The sequence below is a fragment of the Antechinus flavipes genome, chromosome X, assembly GCF_016432865.1.
Source record: "Antechinus flavipes isolate AdamAnt ecotype Samford, QLD, Australia chromosome X, AdamAnt_v2, whole genome shotgun sequence".
Taxonomy (NCBI): domain Eukaryota; kingdom Metazoa; phylum Chordata; class Mammalia; order Dasyuromorphia; family Dasyuridae; genus Antechinus; species Antechinus flavipes.
In genome coordinates this window covers 46,110,764-46,130,386 of record NC_067404.1, presented here as the reverse complement: position 1 = coordinate 46,130,386, position 19,623 = coordinate 46,110,764, and the positions used below count along the sequence as shown (strand labels likewise).

General features: G+C 50.8%; 1 long non-coding RNA gene across 2 annotated transcripts; it reads left to right on the top strand.

The window, feature by feature from the left end:
• The first annotated feature begins 506 nt into the window (after positions 1 to 506).
• Positions 507 to 8,102, top strand: LOC127542743 (uncharacterized). Of its 2 annotated transcripts, XR_007948811.1 has the most exons (3): positions 507 to 856; positions 2,532 to 4,278; positions 7,509 to 8,102. It is a non-coding gene; the product is annotated as an uncharacterized LOC127542743 (long non-coding RNA). The 2 variants fall into 2 exon arrangements; XR_007948810.1 differs by lacking the exon at positions 507 to 856 and having other exon boundaries at positions 2,247 to 4,278.
• Positions 8,103 to 19,623: the final 11,521 nt, after the last annotated feature.

Below are 19,623 nucleotides of genomic sequence, written 5' to 3'. Positions count from 1 at the left end.
AAGGCCATACAGGTAGTAAGTATCAGAGGTAGAGTCTCAACCTGGGTCTCAACTGCTGAATCATCATTCCCTTCCCCTGGAAAATATCACCTCCTTCTCTGGGCCTCAGTTTCCTTATCCCTAAACCAAAGGGGGTTGGACTAGACAAGCTTCAAGGTTCCTTCCAGCTCATATATCCCATGACTCCCTGACCTGTGTCTGCATTGGAAGGAGGAGGAGGTCCACAAAAGGAGGATTGAGAGAAGAGGGAGAAGAAGAGTTTTTGCTGGGGTCAGGCTCTGGGAGGCAGCAAGCTGAGCTCCAAAAAGCTCTTCTTATCCATTACTACTCCTCCTCCTGTTCTTTTTTCTCATTCTCCTCCTCGTCCCTTTTCTCCTCCTCCTCCTCCTCCTCCTCCTTCTCCTCCTCCTTCTCCTCCTCCTTCTCCTCCTCCTTCTTCTCCTCCTCCTCCTTCTCCTTCTCCCCGTGGCCAACTTTTGCAATTGGAAATAGCTGAGAGCCCCTGCCAGACACAGGGAAGAAAAGATACAGTCAGTCTGTCTGAGGTCTGCTCAGACACACCCTTGCCTGCAATTTGACTATTGTGGGGGGGCCCTCAGTCACAGGCTGCCGGAGGGGAGAAAACAGATCCCAGCGGCCAGCTGAAGTTGTCTAGCCCAGAGTCCTCTAGGAACGGCAAGAAACAGCCAACTGACACCATCCCAGAAAGCTCCAAGCTTCTGCTGCCATCTAAACCAGCCCTTCTGTCCTTGAAGATGAAGCTTCTACATCGAAAAGCCCCATGTCCTCGGGAAGACTGGAATTCCAGGCCACCGGCAAGTGTCCCATCGGGTCACCAACTTTGGGTTGACATTAGGTATGTGCCTTCTCTCTAGCCCTCAGATTCTTCTTCTGTAAATGAGGAAGTCATATGAGAAGACCTTACTGAATCTGGAGTCATAGGAGCTATGTTTAAATGTGGGAGTGTGGGAAAAGTCTCTTCCCCCCCCCCAGTTTCTTCATCTTTTAAAGAGGGAAATTCTCTTCTGCCCCAGCCTCAGTTTCTTCATCTGTTAAAAAAGGGAAAGTCTCTTCCCCACAGACTCAGTTTCTTCTGTTAAAAAAGGGAAAGTCTCTTCCCCACAGACTCAGTTTCTTCTGTTAAAAAAGGGAAAGTCTCTTCCCCACAGACTCAGTTTCTTCATTTGTTAAAAATGGGAAAGTCTCTCTCCCCCAGGTTCGGTTTCTTCATCTGCCAAAAAAGGAAAAGTCTCCTCCCCCATCCTCAGTTTCTTCATTTGTTAAAAAGGGAAAGTCTGTTCTCCCCCAGCCTCAGTTTCTTCATCTGTTAAAAAAGGGGAAGTCTCTCCTCCCTCATCCTCAGTTTCTTCATTTGTTAAAAAGGGAAAGTCTGTTGTTCTCCTTCCCCCTCAGTTTCTTCATCTGTTAAAGAGGGAAAGTCTCTTCTGCCCCAGCCTCAGTTTCTTCATCTGTTAAAAAAGGGGAAGTCTCTTCCCCACAGACTCAGTTTCTTCATCTGTTAAAAAAGGGAAAGTCTCGTCTCCCCCAGCCTCAGTTTCTTCATCTCTTAAAAGAGGAGCTTGAACTAGATAGTTTCTGAGGTCCCTTTTGGCTTCTGATGTAATCCTATGATCTCTAGGCTCATCGGGCTATTCTCTCTTCCCTGTTCCGAGATCCCCATTTGGCTCTGACATTCTCTGCTCTAGTGCAGGGGTGTTTAAATGTGGGTGTCCTGGATGCTGTGAGCCTATGGCCCCTTTCTCTGGACCGGGTTTTTTTTAATGGATAAAGGATCGTACACAGGATCACAAAGAAAACCAATTTTACTGAAGCGTGGTTATTGAAATGTTTTTATTTAAAAAAAGAGTTCCCTGGCCCCAGGTTAAGAACCCTGGCTTAAGGTCTCTGCAGCCCTGACATTTTCTGTTCTATGTTCTAAGGTCTCTCCCAGAATTCATGTGTTCTCTTAGTAATAAGAGCTATAAGCTAGCTAGTCCATTCTGGTTATGAGCTGTTTGATCCACATGATCTCATGCGTCCCGGTGAGAGAGCTGCTATTATTATCTGCAATGTAAAGTGTAGAAGACCAAGACTGAAATCGGTACCATTTCCAGGATCTCCATCCAGGTCTGTTCTGACCCTGAGTGCTCCTTGGCTGCCCCAACTGACCAGCTGGGAAGGCTCTGTGGAACCTCCTGTGCAGTGAGCTCCTGCATGCCTAGAATTTTCCACAGTGAAGATTCTAGAACAGAACCTGGGATCACATGACATGAGGGACCCCACCAGGGGCTGCTTCTGAACAGCTTTCCCAAGGGCTTGTTGCTTGGTTGACACCTGGGTTCTGCCATCTTGGAATAAGAGATAAGGCCAAGCTAGGCCGGGGTAGGCAGGGCAGAATGGGCTCGGGCCCCAGGGGGGCTCATCTGCCTTGGGCCTACTTTGGTTAGCAGTGGGTGGGGCGGAGCTGAGCTGGGCAGTGGTGGGCTGAGCTGAGCCAAGCTGACCCTTTTCTCCATATGTTTTCTTTGAAGGTTGCCCATCAGTTCCCTTTCTGGCAAGTTTCCCGAAGCGCCATCTTCCATCTGACTTTGTTCTCCATAAGTACTTATTTAATCATGTCAGACTGTGAAGAGCTTCAATGCTTCTCCGTTCCTTTGGCTCATGAGACTTTGAGCTCCCGCCCCGCTTTCCCATCCCTACCCTGTCACCTCCCCAACGGACAATAGCTTCGCAGTGTGCCCAGCTTCTCTGCCTCCATGCTTCTTCCTCCCCACTCCACCCCAATCTCTCTGCTTGTCTCAACTGGCTTGTGGCCGTTCACAATGCTTTGTCCCTTGCCGCCAAAACCGCTAGCTACCTCTCTGGCTCCCGTGAGGATCCTGCCTGGGATCCTCACCGTGACAAGGAACACATGGGCCGCCTTTCCCGCATCTGAGATCAGGTAAGAGAACGGATTTTGAAAAAGTGTTATCCCAAGGCAAAGATTGAAACCATCTCTTCTTTCAAAGCCTTCCTCCCCGCCCCGCGGCCCCCCCAAGAAGGCCCGAGTAGGTGGGAGATCTCCGAGCCGGCCGAGGAGGGAGCATGTGGATTCACTCAGACATCAAGGGACTGGTAACACCCAAACTCATTTTCCCAGTGATACAGGGCCGGCCCCCCCCAACCGGCTTTGGCTGTCGCTACCACCCAGCTCTCTTCCCCGGGGCTGCAGACACGGCCCGTAGCTCCCCCGGAGCGGGACTTTGTCCTTTTTTGGCCCAGATATTGTCTATTGTGTGAGAGGGGCAGTCATCCTTTGTGAGGCTGGGACATATTAAGTGCTGGGAGTTGCCACCCAAACAATAAGCTCAGAATGAATCACAGTCTTAGAGGAGGGATGACACCTCAGATCCATCATGTGACGCCACGGGGGTCTGTCTCCCCGCTAGCCTCTCTGTTGGCCGTCCCATGCTTCCTAGCTGAGACCCGCAAGAAACGTGGCTGATGGCAATCTGTTATCTCAGAACATTTGTACGTACCGGGACAGTTCCCCCGGGCCCTACCTCTCTGAGGGGGGAACTCTCCCAATAGACTCAAATATTCTGAGATAATCTAGGACCCTCCCTCACGGACACCAAGGACATCGTGTCACTAAAGAGGCAGTGATTCAGAGAATTAGCTTTCAAATCCTGCTTCAAACACTACTTGGGGTATCAGGCAAGGCCCTTCATTTCCCCGGTAAAAGTTCCTTCCAACTCTCAAGCTCGGACACCCAATTGCCTCGAGGCTAGACCTCGGTCCCTCCTTCTATCCAAGGCCCACGGATAGCAACAAGCCCTCTTCTTCACTGACAGGAAGATTTGAGAGCTGTAGGATTCTTATTAGCTCAGTCCAACCTTGTAATTTTACAGAGGAAGAAACCAAGCTCCAGGGAACTCAACTTGACCAAGATCATACAGATAGCAGAACCAGACTTGGGTCATTTCAAATTCCCTCAGGTTTTGTCGTTTCTTACCTGTGTGACCTCAGCCTGGTTACTTCCCTTTTCTGGGCCTCAGTTTCCATCTCTGTCAAATTAGGAAGGGGGTCTAAATGACTTCTGAGGTCCTGGGAATTTGACTAGCCAGACCCTGGGCCCGAAGAGAAATGGGCCTCTAGAGCTGAAAGAAATCGGGCTTTAGAAAGAGCCGAGCTTTGAACGAGTTCAGAATTTCTGTTTTAGGCTACCACGCCGTGGGAGAGAAGAGGAAGGACGGTCAAAAGGAAACTGGAGGGAAGCTCTGTCCCTGGAAGACGCAGGTAAAAGCTGGCCAGCCGGCCCGTCGGACGTCTGACCTGTGTGTTGTGGGCTGGGGAACTGCCAGCAATATGGCGGGGGGGGGGGGGGGGGGGGGGGGGAGGGGATGAGGAGCAGTGCCCTTCTGAGTGCAAGCCTGTGATGATTATCTCTGATTGACAGATTGGGGCTCAATCAGGGAACATCTGAGGCAACCCCAAAGGGGTTGCACCTACTGAACACCATGGGGCCTTGGTGAAAGAGGGCTCCAGGTAGTAGTTGGAGCAAATAAAGTGCCATTCTTTGCAAAGAAAAGTGCCGCAGAGGGGCTTGGATGCAGATCTTGCAGGATAGGACAGGTTTCATAGGGTCATGGGTTCATAGGCAGCAGGCAGGCGGGGGGCTAGTGAGCTAAAAGGCTCAGTTAGCCCTGGACTCCTGGACCGCAAGGCCCAACGTCTTCATATCAAACCTTTCGTGGTGAATACAAAGAATCAATATACGATCATAGATTAGAGCCGCAAGCGGCACCTCCTCGGACCCCCTAATTCTAAAGACTCCAGGGAAGGGAAGGGATTGGCATAACAAGTTGTTACTTGTGTAACTTGTGTAACAAAGTGTGCAACTTGTATAACAAAATGTGCAACTCATGTAACAAAGTGTGTAACTTGTGTAACAAAGTTACACAAGTCATGACAAAGTGACAAAGGCGGGACTTCCACCCAGGGTGGGAGTCCCCAACAAAAGGCACCAAATCTTTCTGCTGAACTGCTTTGCTCTGCCATGTGTAATATTCCAGTGGATTCATATTTCCTCTGCTAGTTCTCATTTGGGCCCCACAACCACCCTTTGAGGGCGAGAGCATATGTGTTATTTGTATTTTACAGATGAAGTTAGACTAGTGGATAGAGCACCGGCCCTGAAGTCAGGAGGACTTGAGTTCAAATCTGGTCTCAGACACTTAAGACTTGCTGTGTGACCCTGGGCACGTCACTTCACCCCAATTGCCTCAACAAAACACAAACAAACCATCCCCAGCTGAAGTTGTTGGGACCCTAAAGTCACTGACAATAAGTGGCAGAGCTGGGATTTGAATCCTGTACCAGGCTGCTTTTATGTTTATTTTTTATGTTTATTTGTTTATTCATTCATTTGTTTGTTTGTTTGTTTGTTTTTTCCCTGAGGCAATTGGGTTTAAGAGACCTGCCCAGAGTCACACAGCTTGGTTACATGTCTGAAGTCAGATTTGAACTCAGGTCCTGCTGATTCCAGCGCTGGTGCTCTATCTACTGCACCACCTGGCTGCCCCTCCCAGCAGCTCTTGCTGACCACTCTGGAAGCCTCGTTAGGTTGGCTCTGTGTGAAGCCATTGGTGATCAGATCTCAGGATCCCAGGTTTAGAAGGATCCTGGACCAATCAGCCAATCCAACTCATTTGTTGGTGTTTTTTTTTTTTTTTAAGTTTTTTCTGCTAAAATTTTATTTGAATTGCCTTAAATGTTCAGGCCTGGGAACGAGAGCCAGAGAGAGAGTCCAGGCAAAATCTGAAGCAGGAGCAACGCCCCCCCCCAAAAAAGAGCAAAAAAACCCCAGAGAGAGGCTCCACACAATTAAGCAAAACTAATAGGGTGTTGTCAAGACTCTGTCCACACAGCCTGATCCAGAGGCTTCAGGGAAATGGAGACCGCATGCATAAGCAGGGAGAGACTTCCAAGTCATCACCCGGGTTCCAGCCCAGGTCCTCTGACCCTCTCTCTACCCTGTTCCTGCTGCGGCTTAGCTGATCATGTTCCCCTCTGGAGGGAGGGCAGGCTTGTAGCACAGCAGCCCCTCTCCCCTGGTTGGCGTTGCTGACCCCTAAATGGTTTCCTTCCCTATCCCCCTGCCACCTCCCCACCCCCGTCCATCTGTATCCCAAAACTCTCCTCCTTCTCACAGGCCCCTGCTTCCTGACTATCTGGGAGGTTAGCTGGCCTTGGTCCAGGCTGGATCTCATTTGGTTTTTTCTGGATCTTTTCTTCAAACTTCCTCAAACCCCCACAAGATTCTAGCTTCGGCACTGGCCGATTTGGAAGCCGTTCACTGGCGTCCCGTGTCCCGGGGTCCTCCGGAGTGGGGTTTTTTCTCGGCAAAGCTACTGGCAGAAGGGGCCTGTATCTCTTTGGGGCCTGGCTCAGATGCTCTGGCCAGACTGCTGAGGAGGCCTAGGACACGGGCTCCATCCCCGGGGTGGGGGGCAGTAAGCTTTGCTCTGTTCCATGCCCAATGGAGAAGCCAGCCCCACAGTAGGGCTCCCGCTCGGCTACCAGAACAGCTGGAGAACATAAAGTACCCAGCGAGAGGTGGGAGATCTGAGTTCCAATCTAAGCTCTTCTACTTTCTGCCAGAGGGATCAGAGTCAAGGTGCTGAGGTAGATAGTGGTGAGACGTGAATATCTGAGTTCAAATCCAGCCTCCGACACCAGCGGTGTGATCCTGGGCAAGCCACGTAACTGTCGTTTGCCTCAGTTCGCTCATTTGTGATATGGAGCCAATAATGCCTGCCCCCGGGGTTGTCGTGAGGACATATAAAATGCTTTATAAACCTTAAAGCACTTTATAAGTGCTAGCCATTAGCTATTTGGGGGTCCACTTCTCACCTGTACTATATGTTGTCACATGCCATGTCTAGATCTAAGAACTAGGATCCAGTGGGAATCACGTTAGAAACGGCTTGGTTCCCAAAGTGCCCGACGCTAGAGTCGAAATAGCACCAAACTTGATCCAAAAAGCTGTATTTGAGGGGCAGCTAGCTGGTGTAGTGGGGAGAGCACCAGCCCTGAAGTCAGAGACAGCTACTGCCCTGGATGGGAGCATCAGGATCCAAAAAGTTCTCACCCGGCCACAGCGTTGAGCTGAATCTACTCAGCTGAAATTCAGTGGGATTAAATGTAAAATCTGACACTTGTGGGACAGCCAGATGGTGCAGTGTTTAGAGCACTGGCTCTGAAGTCAGGAGGATCCGAGTTCAAATCTGGCCTTAGACACTTAATACTTCCTAGCTGTATGACCCTGGGCAAGGCACTTAACCCCAATTGCCTCAGGGGGGGGAAAAGAAAAGGATCACAAGTATTGAAAGATATATAGGCACAAGTAATGGAAGCTCCTTCCATCCAAATTTCAGAAATAGACATGGAGTGGGAGAGATGGCTAGATATTGTGCCCTACTGATGAGGACTTAGTGAGGACATTGACTGGCATGTTTTTCTAATAGGGCACTGCCATGGGCACATCACAGAGCCTTGGACACGTTGTTGATGGCTGCTAACTGCCCTCATTTCTATCCTTGGAGGAAGAGGCCCTGGAGAGCACTCTGGCCATCTGTGTCTGGGACAGGGCCTTGCGAACCGGAGGATGATGCCGGAGGAAGGAGACGTCGGTGGAGCAGAGAGTTCCTTGCCCAAGCTGGGATCTGGGGACCGCAGCACAACGAGCAGGTAGTCGGAGAACAACAGGAGAGCTTTGAGATCAAGCCTTCTGGACCAAGCAGGAGTCAGAACTGAGGACCGGCCAAGATCGGATGGTTCGGAGGAGCAAACCCAGAGCCAGGACTATGGATCCTGGGGAGGGCCAAAGAAGCTGTTTTCTTACTGCCCGCTTTCCTCTTGGGAGTGTATGAGTGTGGGGAGATGCCCTGGCGTGGGGCGGGCGGGGGGGAGGAGGAGGGAAAGGGAAAAGGCCCAGCCAGAGTTATACTAGAAGTGTCCATGACACACGAGGGTCTGTTCTTACCAAAAGGTAATTAAGCCTGACTCTTTTTTACTTAATTTAATTTAATTTTTTAATAAAGCTTTTTATTTTCAAAACACATGCACGGATAATTTGTCAACATGGACCCTTGCATAGCCTGGGTTTCAGATTTTCTCCTCCTCCCCCCCCCTTCCCCTCAATAGCCAGCAATCCAATATATGTTCTACATGTTAAATATATGTTAAATCTAATATGTAGAAACATTTATACAATTCTCTTGCTGCACAAGCAAAGTCAGAAAAAAAAGTAACTGAATAAGAAAAGAAAATGTAACTTGACTCTAATTGCCTTTGTGGGTGGGTGGGGGCGTTGGGGAAGAGCAGGGCCATCCATATGGGATGGAATAGAGTCTTCCAGAGGGCCACGATCTCGGGCGACCCAGGAAGCACTAGAATGTGAGCGCCAGCATCGAGCACAAGTTCTGCTAGGGCACAGGCGTCAGGGGGCGAAGCGTGTCTCTGAGGGCCGGCCCGGCTCGGCACAGAAAGGTCCCTCATGAGAAGCGTGGCAGCCCGGTGATGGGCAGCCTGGGCACAAGACCCAGGAAATCAGTGCTTTAAAAAACCTCCTCTCTAGTCCCGATGGAAGTTCAAACTCCCCTTGAGCTCCCTTGGAAAATCTGCCCTTCCTCCTTTTTCCCCGTGCCCCGGGCACCTGCCTCTCCTTCTCATCCCCCCAAACAAACAAGGACCTCGGTAAACAGGACAAAACTCATTGGGAAGAAGCCCAGCCAGAGAAGAGGGAGGGAGGGGGGGGGACTGGGCTCTTGGTGGGGCTGGGGTTTCCTAGAAGGCAGAGGGGAGGAGGCCGGTTTCCAGGTCGGCCTCCAAGTGGCCAGAGAGGGACAAGGAGGGAAGTGGCGGCATCCTCCCTTTGTGGCCTATAATTAGCCTTTCCACCACCTGCGCGGGCCATGAGCATGACTCAAGGCTCTGCTCCCCTCTCCCCCCTCACACAAACACGTTTCAGGGCCTGCTTCCCCACCCCAAAATTAGAAGATTCAGGGCTGGAAGACAAATGAGATAAACTGAGATCTAGAAAGGAGAAGGCACTTCTCCAAGGCCATACATAATAAGTATCAGGGTGGCCTTTGAACTCAGACCCTCTGAATGCCAGTCCAGTGGAAACTTGATTAGAACAAGCATTAGGACAGCAGCCTGTGGCCCTGGGGTGTCAACCGGCAGGATGGAACAGTCATTGAGGTACGCGAGCTGAGTCAGAGGAGAGCCTCTGACTCAGTCCTGCCATTGGGAAGCGGCGACTCCCGGACCGTACCGGTCGGGCCTTGGCCATCTCCCGAGCCGACTGCTCCAAATCTTCTCCAAATCTGAGCGCGCTTGACTTCCCGAGCCGGACCCACTTGTTCCTTATCTGACACACAAGCCACGTGCCTGAGATCTTACAGGCAGATTAAACTTTGGTGAATCAAATCCTGTTTTGGGGGGGCTCCTGGGAGATTGCTACCGAGAGACATTCTCTAGCAGATCTTTATGTTCAAGTCCCACAAATCCCCGGTGCCCAGAAAGCTTCAGCGTCGGGGTCCCTTACTCCCAGAGGGCATTCCGGGGTCCTGGACTTGAGGTGTGTGCCCATCCAATAGCGGAGTTGCCCTGGATAAAACCATCTAGTCTCCCTCTGGAAGAGTTGATGGTTTAGCCGGACAAATAAGAGACTTGGGCTAGCGTGCTAGAAATAGCTGACTCTGAATCCTGCCTTAATAACAAAAGGGAATGACATTTATTTAGCTCGAAGCCTGCCTTCTGAGCCTTTTCATTAAAATGAATCAACTGTATACTGATCGATTCAGCGCCCATTCTACAGAAAAAATAATACCTCCTCTTACAGGATTATTGTGAGGATCAAATGAGACAGCGCCTTAAGATTCCTGGCAACCTTAAAGTGATATAGAAGTGTGATCTCGTTCCTATATGACAGAATTCACAAGGACTATAGCATAATACGCAGGGTCAAGCTGGAAGGTCGTGGCAGGGTACACACACACAGAGGAGCTGGGAGAAGTTTTGGGGAGGTAGGATCAGGCAAGACTTGCCCAGCATCCCATGGATTCTCTTTCCTTGCCCTTCCCCCCCGCCCCCCGTTCCCGTTGGGTTTTTGCCTTTCCCCCACTGTCGTAAGATGTCAAATCCAGACTCGAGGCCTAGAAAAGTGAAGGTGTGATTGGTTCAAGGATACATGGGAGAGCTTGTTGGCAGAGCCCGGATTCCAACAAAGGCCTCCTGCCCCTCAGCTTGGTACTTTTCCACTGTCTGGACCACACTGCCTCTTCTGTCCCTGGCTTCTCCAGTCTCCCTCCCCAATTCCCACTCCTGTTCGTCGGGCTTCCCCCCCCGAACTGTGGTTAGCTGCTGGGAGAAGCCCTAGCCTAGCTTCCCAAGCTTTAGGGGGTGAGGGGAGGAGGACGGGCTGGAGCAGGGCCAGGCCACAGGGCACGGCTGCCCAGCCCAGGGCGAAGCCCAGATACCAGGGCCGACCCCAGACAGAGGCAGCTGCTGCCGTCGCCTTCAAAATAATACAGTTGAGGTTGGCTCTTCCTTTGGGGTTTCTCAACTGTTTCCATTTCTATTATGTCTTTGTGTTTTCTTTCTTCCCCCCAACTCCCACCCCTTCCTTTTCTTTCTTTTTTTTTAATAGTCCCAGGACTCAGGCTTGGTGGTAAGACTGTGGTGAGGAGGGATTATATCAGACAAAACTGTGAAGTCAGTAATGTCAGGATGGCCTCCCGGTTGGGATTTCCCGCCACCATGGTGGCCGGTGATCTCATGTTGCCCGGCACTGGTACCTCTGGGCGAGTCCCTTCTCCTTCCCTTTTTATAAAAGGAGAGGGGTGGGGGGAAATGCGTGAATTCAAATGGCGGAGTTGGACTCAGTGGTCTCTGGGACCTTCTAGCTTGGAAACTAGCTTTTGCCTTCTTTGAGAATAGCCACGAAGGCCCATTCGTGGACACTGTCATCTAGCCTTCCAGAAGGGACACAAGGCAGCCCACACTACAGGGAACTCAGCTCTGACTTAATGCTCTCCTTCCTTTCTTCCTCTTTAACAGATCCACATGTGGTCTGAATTGGAGACCCTTCATCATCCCGCCTGCCCTCCTGGAGGAAGTTCCCAATCTCATCCATGTCCTTAAACCGTGCTGCCGAGATCCAGCTACAGTTCTCCGGATGGCTTAGCCAGGCCCAAGGAGAGCCCGGCTCACTGAGGCTTCTCTCTTTAGCGCAGCCCAAAAAGTCCCTGAAAGCATTTGTCTCATGGAGTATCTGTGCATCCCTGACATTCAATGCCAGTCATAAGACAGCTGTGATGGATTTAGGCCTTTTCTGGTAAAAGCTTGACTCACAGTGTGCCAGGGAAGGGAAGCTTGCACACACATAGGCACAGTGAGGAGCTGGCTTAAATACCGTGAAGAGAATCCTGTCCATCCCCAACTCTCTCATCCAGGATTTTCTCCCTTCTTGACCTAAAACTACTCTTTCTTTTGGGTCCGGCAACACGAAGGAGGGCGTTGTCTCCAGAAGGCCCGCTATTATTTTAAAGAATTACTTAGGAAAGAAGGGAAGCCTTTTAGCCTTCTCCCTTTGGTGACACCAGCAGAGGCAGCACAGCATAGTTGGGGAAGAGGAGGAATTATTGGGTACAGAGAACCTGGGTTCAAATCCTGCTACTTACTCACTGGGTGACTTAGACAAATAGCTACTCTTCTGGGCCCCCGTTTCTTCTTCTATAACACGAGGGGGCCGGACTCCACCAGGGGTTCGAGGCCCCTGTTGAGCGTGGGCCTCTGGGGCAACGTCTGGCGAAGCCCTTCTCAGCATAAGGTTTTAAAAGGCATAAAATAAAATTCACAGGCTGACACGGGAAACCAATTACAGTTATCCCTTCCCCATCTTGACTTTCCCTAGCTCCGTTTCAATATCTCACGGATTGGCAGAAGAAATTAAATGGGAATATTTGGGGAGTTTTGTGGAAGCCTAGCAGATGACAAAGGAGAAATTTTCAAACGCAGAAATGCAGAAAATACATTTATATATTATTGTTTAATATCAGCACATTTTATCTTTTAATACAAGAATAATCCAGGCTTCTTCTCTGATACAAAGGAAGGGCCTAAAAATTTTATGCAGATTTTCCAGATCCTGGGGGGAGGGGCGGGGCGAGCCCTTAACCCTCTGAGATGTGGAAGGGATAACTATATGCAAATGTGATTGCTGAAATATTAAAGGAAGCAAGTTCACCTGGGCCCGGGATCAGAACTGTCCTAGATGGTCTCCAAGGCTCCTCCCGCCTCTACACCAAGGACCCTGGGAAGTTTATTGCCCTCCTTGCTGATTTCCAACTTAGATGGAAAGGAGATGCGAATTGGGGAAAAGAATGAGCTTTCCACAGAGGGAATGAGGGCAAAGACAACGAATGCTAAGGGGTCGGCGCTGACCGGACAGCACAGGCCATTGGGGCAGGAAAGGAAGGCCTCAAACTGAGGAGGCCATAGGGCTGTGGAGAAATTGCATGGGGCCCCAGAGTTGCAAAACCTGGCTCGAAATCCCAGCGCTGACCCCGAGCCGGTGAAATCACTGTCTCTGTCCCCTTTGATTTCCTCCTTTCTTCCTTGGGATCTCCATGACGCTTCTACTATTTGCCTAATGGGGCTGTTGTGGGAAAAGTGCTTTGGCCACTGTAGAAATGGCAGTGTTTAAGGGGGCCCCTGAAGTCAGAACAGCAGCATGGGAACTAGGAAGGTCGGAGGTCACGTACTCTAGGAAGGGCAGAGGTTAAGCCAGGAATCTTGCCCCCTCTGACATCAGGGCTGGAGGGGAGGACCCTCAGAGAAGGGGAAAACTAGCCGGAAATCATATAGCACATAGGAAAACAGAACCTAGAACCCAGATTTTCTGCCACCCAGGAGGGTGTATTTCCTCTCTATGGCCCACTGGCGGCCCATCACTCCGCCAGGGGGGCCTTCCTAAGTGCCTTCAAACCAGAGCCAGCCAGCTGGGGGCCGGAGACCTGCTCGGAAGGGGGAGGGGACTGCTGTTTTAAATGGAATGTTTTAGGGGGTTATGGGATGGTCTGTTGTGGAAGGTGGTGCAGATGGAGCCTCACAATAGTTTCCAATTTCTTCCCCAGCTTCTCCATTCCCCATCCCCCATGGCCCCAGACTCTCAGCTCACTGTCAGACTCGGTGAATTTGTTTGAGCTTCGAGGGGATAGATGGGAACTCTAGCTCGGTTGCCCCTGGAACTTAGCACCATGGGATCTTAGATCTAAGGCTGGAAAGACCCTCAAGGGTCATCCCACACTATCCTAGTCTTTTACAGAGGGGGAAACTGAGGTCCACAGAAGGGAAGGATAGGACTTGTTCAGGTAGGATAGGGAAACATAAGGTCTTTTGACTGAAGTTCAAGTCCGGTGTTATATGCATTATACCATCCTGCCTCCCTTAATGATTCTAAGAAAGGCACAACAGACTGGCCCTAGAATCAGGGGGCCCTGAGTTCAAGTCCGGCCTTAGGCTCTCAACACTTCCTAGCTGTCTGACCCTGAGCAAGTAACCCCAGCTGGCTCACAGAAAGTTAAAAAAAATCACAGCACTTTGTTTCACCAAGCATTCCTCACATACAGTCACTTTGGGACGGAGATAGCGGTGGTGGTTTTCTCCCCATTTCATGGAGGAGGAAGCCGAGGCTCATACCACCAAACCGGAATTGGCCGTGAACCTCCACCCACTGGGGACGTCACCCTCGGGACTGCGGGAAGCGGCCCGCCGTCCCGGGGAGGTGAGGGAGGCTTGGAAACGGAGCCCATCCCGAGCGGCGCACACCGAACAGGGTATCGGGGCCTTCTGCCGGCCAGATGGCTGCTGCTTGGTTTCCCCCTCCCCCACCCCCATTCCAAGGTCCTGACTCCATTCCATCATCTCTCCCCCCCCCCAAGCCCCAAGTCTCCCGCGTGCGTGCCTGCTTCACCTGGCGGTGCTGAAGCAGGCTGGGCCTCCCGCCCCCCCCCATCCTCCCTGGCCTCTCCCCTTCCTAAATGACTTGCCAGCGACCCCAGCGGACCCCCCCCCATCAGCTCATTTCCCCTTTGTCCAGAGCGGAGCCTCTGCCAAGGCTGATTCCTGAGAAGTCAGCAAATTCCTTGCTCCGGCAGAGCTGGAAGGTTGAGTCCATCTGTTCGGGGAGCGTTTCCTCGTCTTTATTGTGTTCTCTCCCTCTTGGGGAGTTATTCTGGCTCCTGAGCCTTCCATTTCCTCCCGGGGTGGAGGAGGGGCGGGGAGATCATGGCAAGAACATTGAACTTGACATCAGGAGACCCCGGGCCGAGTCCCCGCTCGGCGAGCTGCGTGACCTTGGACAACGTCCTTACCTTTCTGAGCCCCGGTTTCTTTCCCTGTAAAATAGGGACCAGAATTCTCGCACTCATTGCCCCCATGGGTTGGGGGGGGGGAGCCTGAAGGTGTGGCATCTGCTCAGTTTCATGGGCCATGGGACAGTTGCGAGAATCTTTAGGACTAGACCTAAAGGCCTCCCTGCTTAGAGAGGTGCGCTCAAAGCTGACCAGTATTCCCTGGGCTCCCGGGAATAATGGAGGCAAGGGGGCGGCGGTATACAAACGGTCCCGAGGACCCGGCTTCGGAGATGGACTCTGTCAAGGCAGTGACCTCAGATCCTCCTCCAGTCTGCTCTCCATAAGGAGTCAGATTCTAGCTTAACAAAATTCTGCAGTGGGACAAAGGACTTCTGAGTCAGGGTCAAAAGCCAGCCCACTCCTTCATTCATTCATTTGGGCAACAACCATGGCAAGAAGGATGGCAGAGTCAAAAGAGCCTTGACTCTTGTCAGAGTCCAAATACTGTTTCAGATCTTCAGCTGTCCGACTTTGGATCACCTCCGCTCCCTGGATCTCAGTTTCCTCATCTGTAAAATGAGAGAGTTGGGCTAAATGACTTCAGAGATCCCTCCGGATTCTAGACTTATGAGGGGCTATCACGCCCCTTAATCCTGAGGATTTCTTAAGGTCTAAATGCGTCCTGAGCCCCGTGCTAGGCTCTGGGGGAGATACCAAGCTAGCCAGACACAGTCCTTGTGAGCTCGTGAAGCTTCCAGGCATATAACCCTGGACCACACTAGACGGGCAGGGAGGTGCGGTGGGTAGGAAATTGAGAGTCACTGGCTTGTGGGTAAGTTCTCCACTCACTCCTTACTCAGCCCATTTCTTCAGCTATCCAATAGGGATAATGAAACCTGCACCACCTACTTCACAGAGTGGTCGTGAGGCTCCGACTTGACACAAATCATTCTGCAAATCTTAAAAAGCCGGAGGTATCATTCTTGGCGTTTGGAGGTATTTAGCTTCCCCGGACAGAGCCTGGTCCTGCCCATGCGGACAGGGTACCATGGTTAGAGAGCCAATACTTCCTCCACAGGCCCCCAACTGTACCATTATCTCAGACCCCAGATGGGCCTCTCAATCTTGTTGTCCCTAGATTGGTCATAGAAATCTAGAATTTCACAAATGAGCTGGACCCTTTCCTGATTGTGATTTAGTCATTTGAGTCATGTCCAACTCTTTCGGGCATCTGGGGTTTTCTTGGCAGAAATACTAAGGCGGTTTGCCATTTCCTTCTCCAGTTCATTTTACAGATGAGGAAACTGAGGCAAGCAGGGTTAAGTGACTTACTCAGGGTCACACAGCTAGTAAATGTCTGATCATCCTGACCGGACTTGATACTCTATTCACTCCACCACTTAGCTGCCCAAACCGGACCTTCGAAACTATCGAATCCACCTTCATCGTTGTACAGAAGAGGAGAGTGACTTCTCCAAAATCACACAGCAGCGGAGGAGCCTGGTATCAGCCACGGGTTCATCTGTAATCCCAGACTCACCGAATCACCAGGATGAGAGGGTGGGGATGGTTCAGTGGGAGCCCATCCCCACTATCTGGAGACACGAGTCAAAACAGAAGTTTTGTTGATAGTGAGCAAAGAAGGCCTCTCGCTGCTAAAGTTCTCATTCTATGGGGAAGGGACTGATCTGCCTCTGCAACTTCCTGCTGAGATTGTGGGGATTGTAAAAAAGAAAATCAACTGAGACACCCCCAGTCTCCCTAATTCAGAATAAAAGGGGTGGGGAGAGAGCGGGACTGGATTCATGGAACACTGCATTCTATGCCTTAAAAGGATTTCTAGTTACTCGAGATAGGGTACCAGAGGAGACGCTTGGCTGAGTGAGCATCTGCTCACTAACATCAGGGCAGAGTAGAAAAAGGACCTGCTTGGGAGACAGAGGAGCTGGCCTGGAGCCTTAGCCCTGATATCTCCCTGCCTGGAAATCAATTCCCCTTCTAGAGGCTGTTCCTCATCGATATAATGGGAGTAATAACCTTTACACATCCTCAAGGGGTGCTGGGAGACTTATAAACCAGTGATGTTAGAGAGGAGGGCTACTAAACTATATAGAAAGATCCCTGCTGGCTGACTTTGAAAACCTCAAATTAACTTTCCCTGATTGTTTTTGTTTTATCAAATATTTCTCTCTGTCTCTGTCTCTGTCTCTGTCTCTCTCTCTCTCTCTCTCTCTCTCTCTGCCTCTCTGTCTCTGTCTCTGTCTCTCTGTCTGTCTTTCTCTTTTGCTGAGGCAATTGGGGTTAAATGACTTGCCCAGAGTCACACAGCTAGGAAGTGTTAAGTGTCTGAGACCAGATTTGAACTCAGGTCCTCCTGACTTCAGGTCCCTTATCAAACATTTCTCAATTACATTTTAATCTGGTTCCTGCTCAGTCGGCATTGTGGGCCAGCGTGAGGACTGTGTGTCGGACATTTCTGTTGTGGGTTTTTCCTACTTTCTAAAAAGAGGGAGCTGGGCTAGGTAGTGTCTCGGTCCCTTTCAGTTCTAAGTGCCCTATTCCCAAGTTCTCAGAGGCCAGAGAGCCCCTTCTTCCTCCCCACCAGGGCACAGTAAAGCAGAATGAGAACTGAATTGGAAGTCAGAGGTCCTGGGTTTGAATACTGGTTCTACCTTTTCCTACCTGTGTGACCTTACTCTAGAGGCCCTTAAAGTATTCTAGAGATCTAGAGTCAAGAGACCTGAGTCCGCATCCATCCTTGCACACTAGCATATGATTCTGGGTAAATCATCGGGTGATAGATTTAAAGAAAGAAGGGGCCCTTGAGGGCATTCAGTTGAACCTTCTTGTTTTACAGATGAAGAAACTGAGGCAAATAATGGGGTTAAGTGACTTGGCCAAGGTCACAGAGCTACTAAGTGCCTAAGGTGGTATTGGAGCTTCAGCCCCTTTGGGTCTCAGTTTCCTCATTCCTGAAATGAGGAGGTTTGGCCAGATCCTTTCTTCGAAGCCCTTTCAAGCAATCCCATTCATGGGGTCGTTCGTTCACTCGTCCATTCATTTCTCCGACCAGCACGGGAGGCGGTGTTGCGAAGGCGGCTCAGACATTTTGTTTGGGAACGAAATGGACTCGCCTTTAACGAGATCTCGCTGACGACTCAGCCCAGCCACGCGGCAGGTGCAGCGCGGAGCTCCTCCGGGAAGGACGAATGCTTTTGGAATTCCGTCACTTCCTTTCCTTTTCTGTCAGACGCGGGGTGGGGGGAGAAATCAACGCAAGTGGAATAAGACAGAATAAACACCGAGGGGAAAAAACAACCCTCGAAGGCCGGGGAAGTGAAGGAAAATAAATAGGAGAATACAGAATGATTCATCGGCCATCGCCACCTGATCCGGTCCGAAAATCACCTTGGCGACAGGAAACGAAGCCGGGGCTCTAGGGTGGCACTTCTGCAGGGGGCCTGGCATGGGGTTCCACGATATCTTAGTTACTCCCAGGGAGAACCAGTGCCTTAGTTTACAACCTGGGAGCTCAAGGGGATGGGTGGCATGGGAGTGTGCCGGAAAGAGCATTGGCTTTAGAATCAGGACCAGGATTCCAATCCTACTACTCGTTTGTAATGAGATCTTGGGCAACTCATTTTCTTTTTCTAAACCTCGCTTTCCCATTCTCTAAAAAGTGGGCATTGGGCCAAGTGCCTTTCATCTCTAAGTTCTCTATTCCTAAAGTCTCAGGAGTCAGATTACGCTTCCTTTCCATCAGGACACAGTAAAGCAGAATGAGTGTTGAGTTTGAAGTCAGAGGGCAGAATGGGTAGCCAGTTTTCTGAGCTGCTCTAGAAGCACCCTGTGTGACTCTGGAACCAGGAAGGCAGGACTTTGGGTACCTTTGCTAGGTGCCTGACCTTACCTTAGACCTTGGAGGAAAGGGAAAACGTGAAGGCTCAGGGGGGGGGGGGAGACAGAGTTATAGGAGCCGGGCCTCTTCCCTCTGCCCTCTGGGAGCCGGGCCTCTGCCTTCTAGGAGCTGAGCAGGGCAGAGGCTATTGAGCCCATCGAAGCAGAGAATCAGCCAACCATGGACTGGCTGAGCCGGAAGAGAGAGGACCCTCTACTCCAGTCCTCTCATTTTGCAGAAAAGTGAGACCCAGAGGGGGAAGGGCTTAAGGTAGTGTTAAAGAGCAAAGTCCATCCTCCAGCCCAGATCTCTTAGCTTAAATGTGGCCACCCAACCCTAATCACTGAGGCAGAGCAAGAGACCTTTTCACTGAGGCAGAGCAAGAGACCTTTTCTCTTTCTTTCTTTCTTTCTTTCTTTCTTTCTTTCTTTCTTTTTCTTTCTTTCTTTCTTTCTTTCTTTCTTTCTTTCTTTCTTTCTTTCTTTCTCCTTCTTCCTTCCTTCCTTCCTTCCTTTCTTCCTTCCTTCCTTCCTTCCTTCCTTCCTTTCTTCCTTCCTTCCTTCCTTCTTTTTTTCCTTCCTTCCTCCCTCCCTCCCTTCCTTTCTTTCCTTTTTTCTTTTTGCTGAGGCAACTGGGGTTAAGTGACTTGCCCAGGGCACATCTAGGAAGTGTTAAGTGTCTGAAGCCACATTTGAACTCAGATCCTCCTGACTCCAGGGCTGGTGCTCTACCCACTGTGCCCATTCCTGCCTCTTTTAAAGCACTGGGCCTACTGCTAGAGCTGGATGGATCAGTGATAATGGACAGCGGAGAAAAAGCAGAGTGAACCAGCGCTCCTCTGGCTTGTTTTCTCTTTAAGTTGAGACTGACCTTTGCACTGGAAAGGTCAGAGCAAAAGTGACTGAGGGAGAGTTTATGCAAAAGATAAGCAAGGAGATAAGAATAGATTAACTAGCTGCCTTTGATGAGTTCAAGTGGCTGCAACAGATAACTTTCTTCCTAGGGGACTGGGGGAATCTGGGCTGTGGGGCAGGTGTGGGACGGAGAGGGGCCGCATGAGTGCTGTTTTCTAGGAGAGGTGGGCTCCTCCTATGGAAGTCCGTTTCAGCCTCTTCTGTTTAGCCTCACAGGATGGGAGGAGGCCCAACGAAGGCTGGGCGCGTTGTAGAAGGGGTTCTTGGACAGAGTTCTGGATTAAATGGCCACCGCTGTCCCTTTCTGTTCTGAGCTTCTGGGGTACCACGAGCTAGAACCTCCTGACCTCTAATGGGCCGTGCTGGCGAATTAGGGACTGGCCTTAGGAAAGTATGGGGCAGGGTG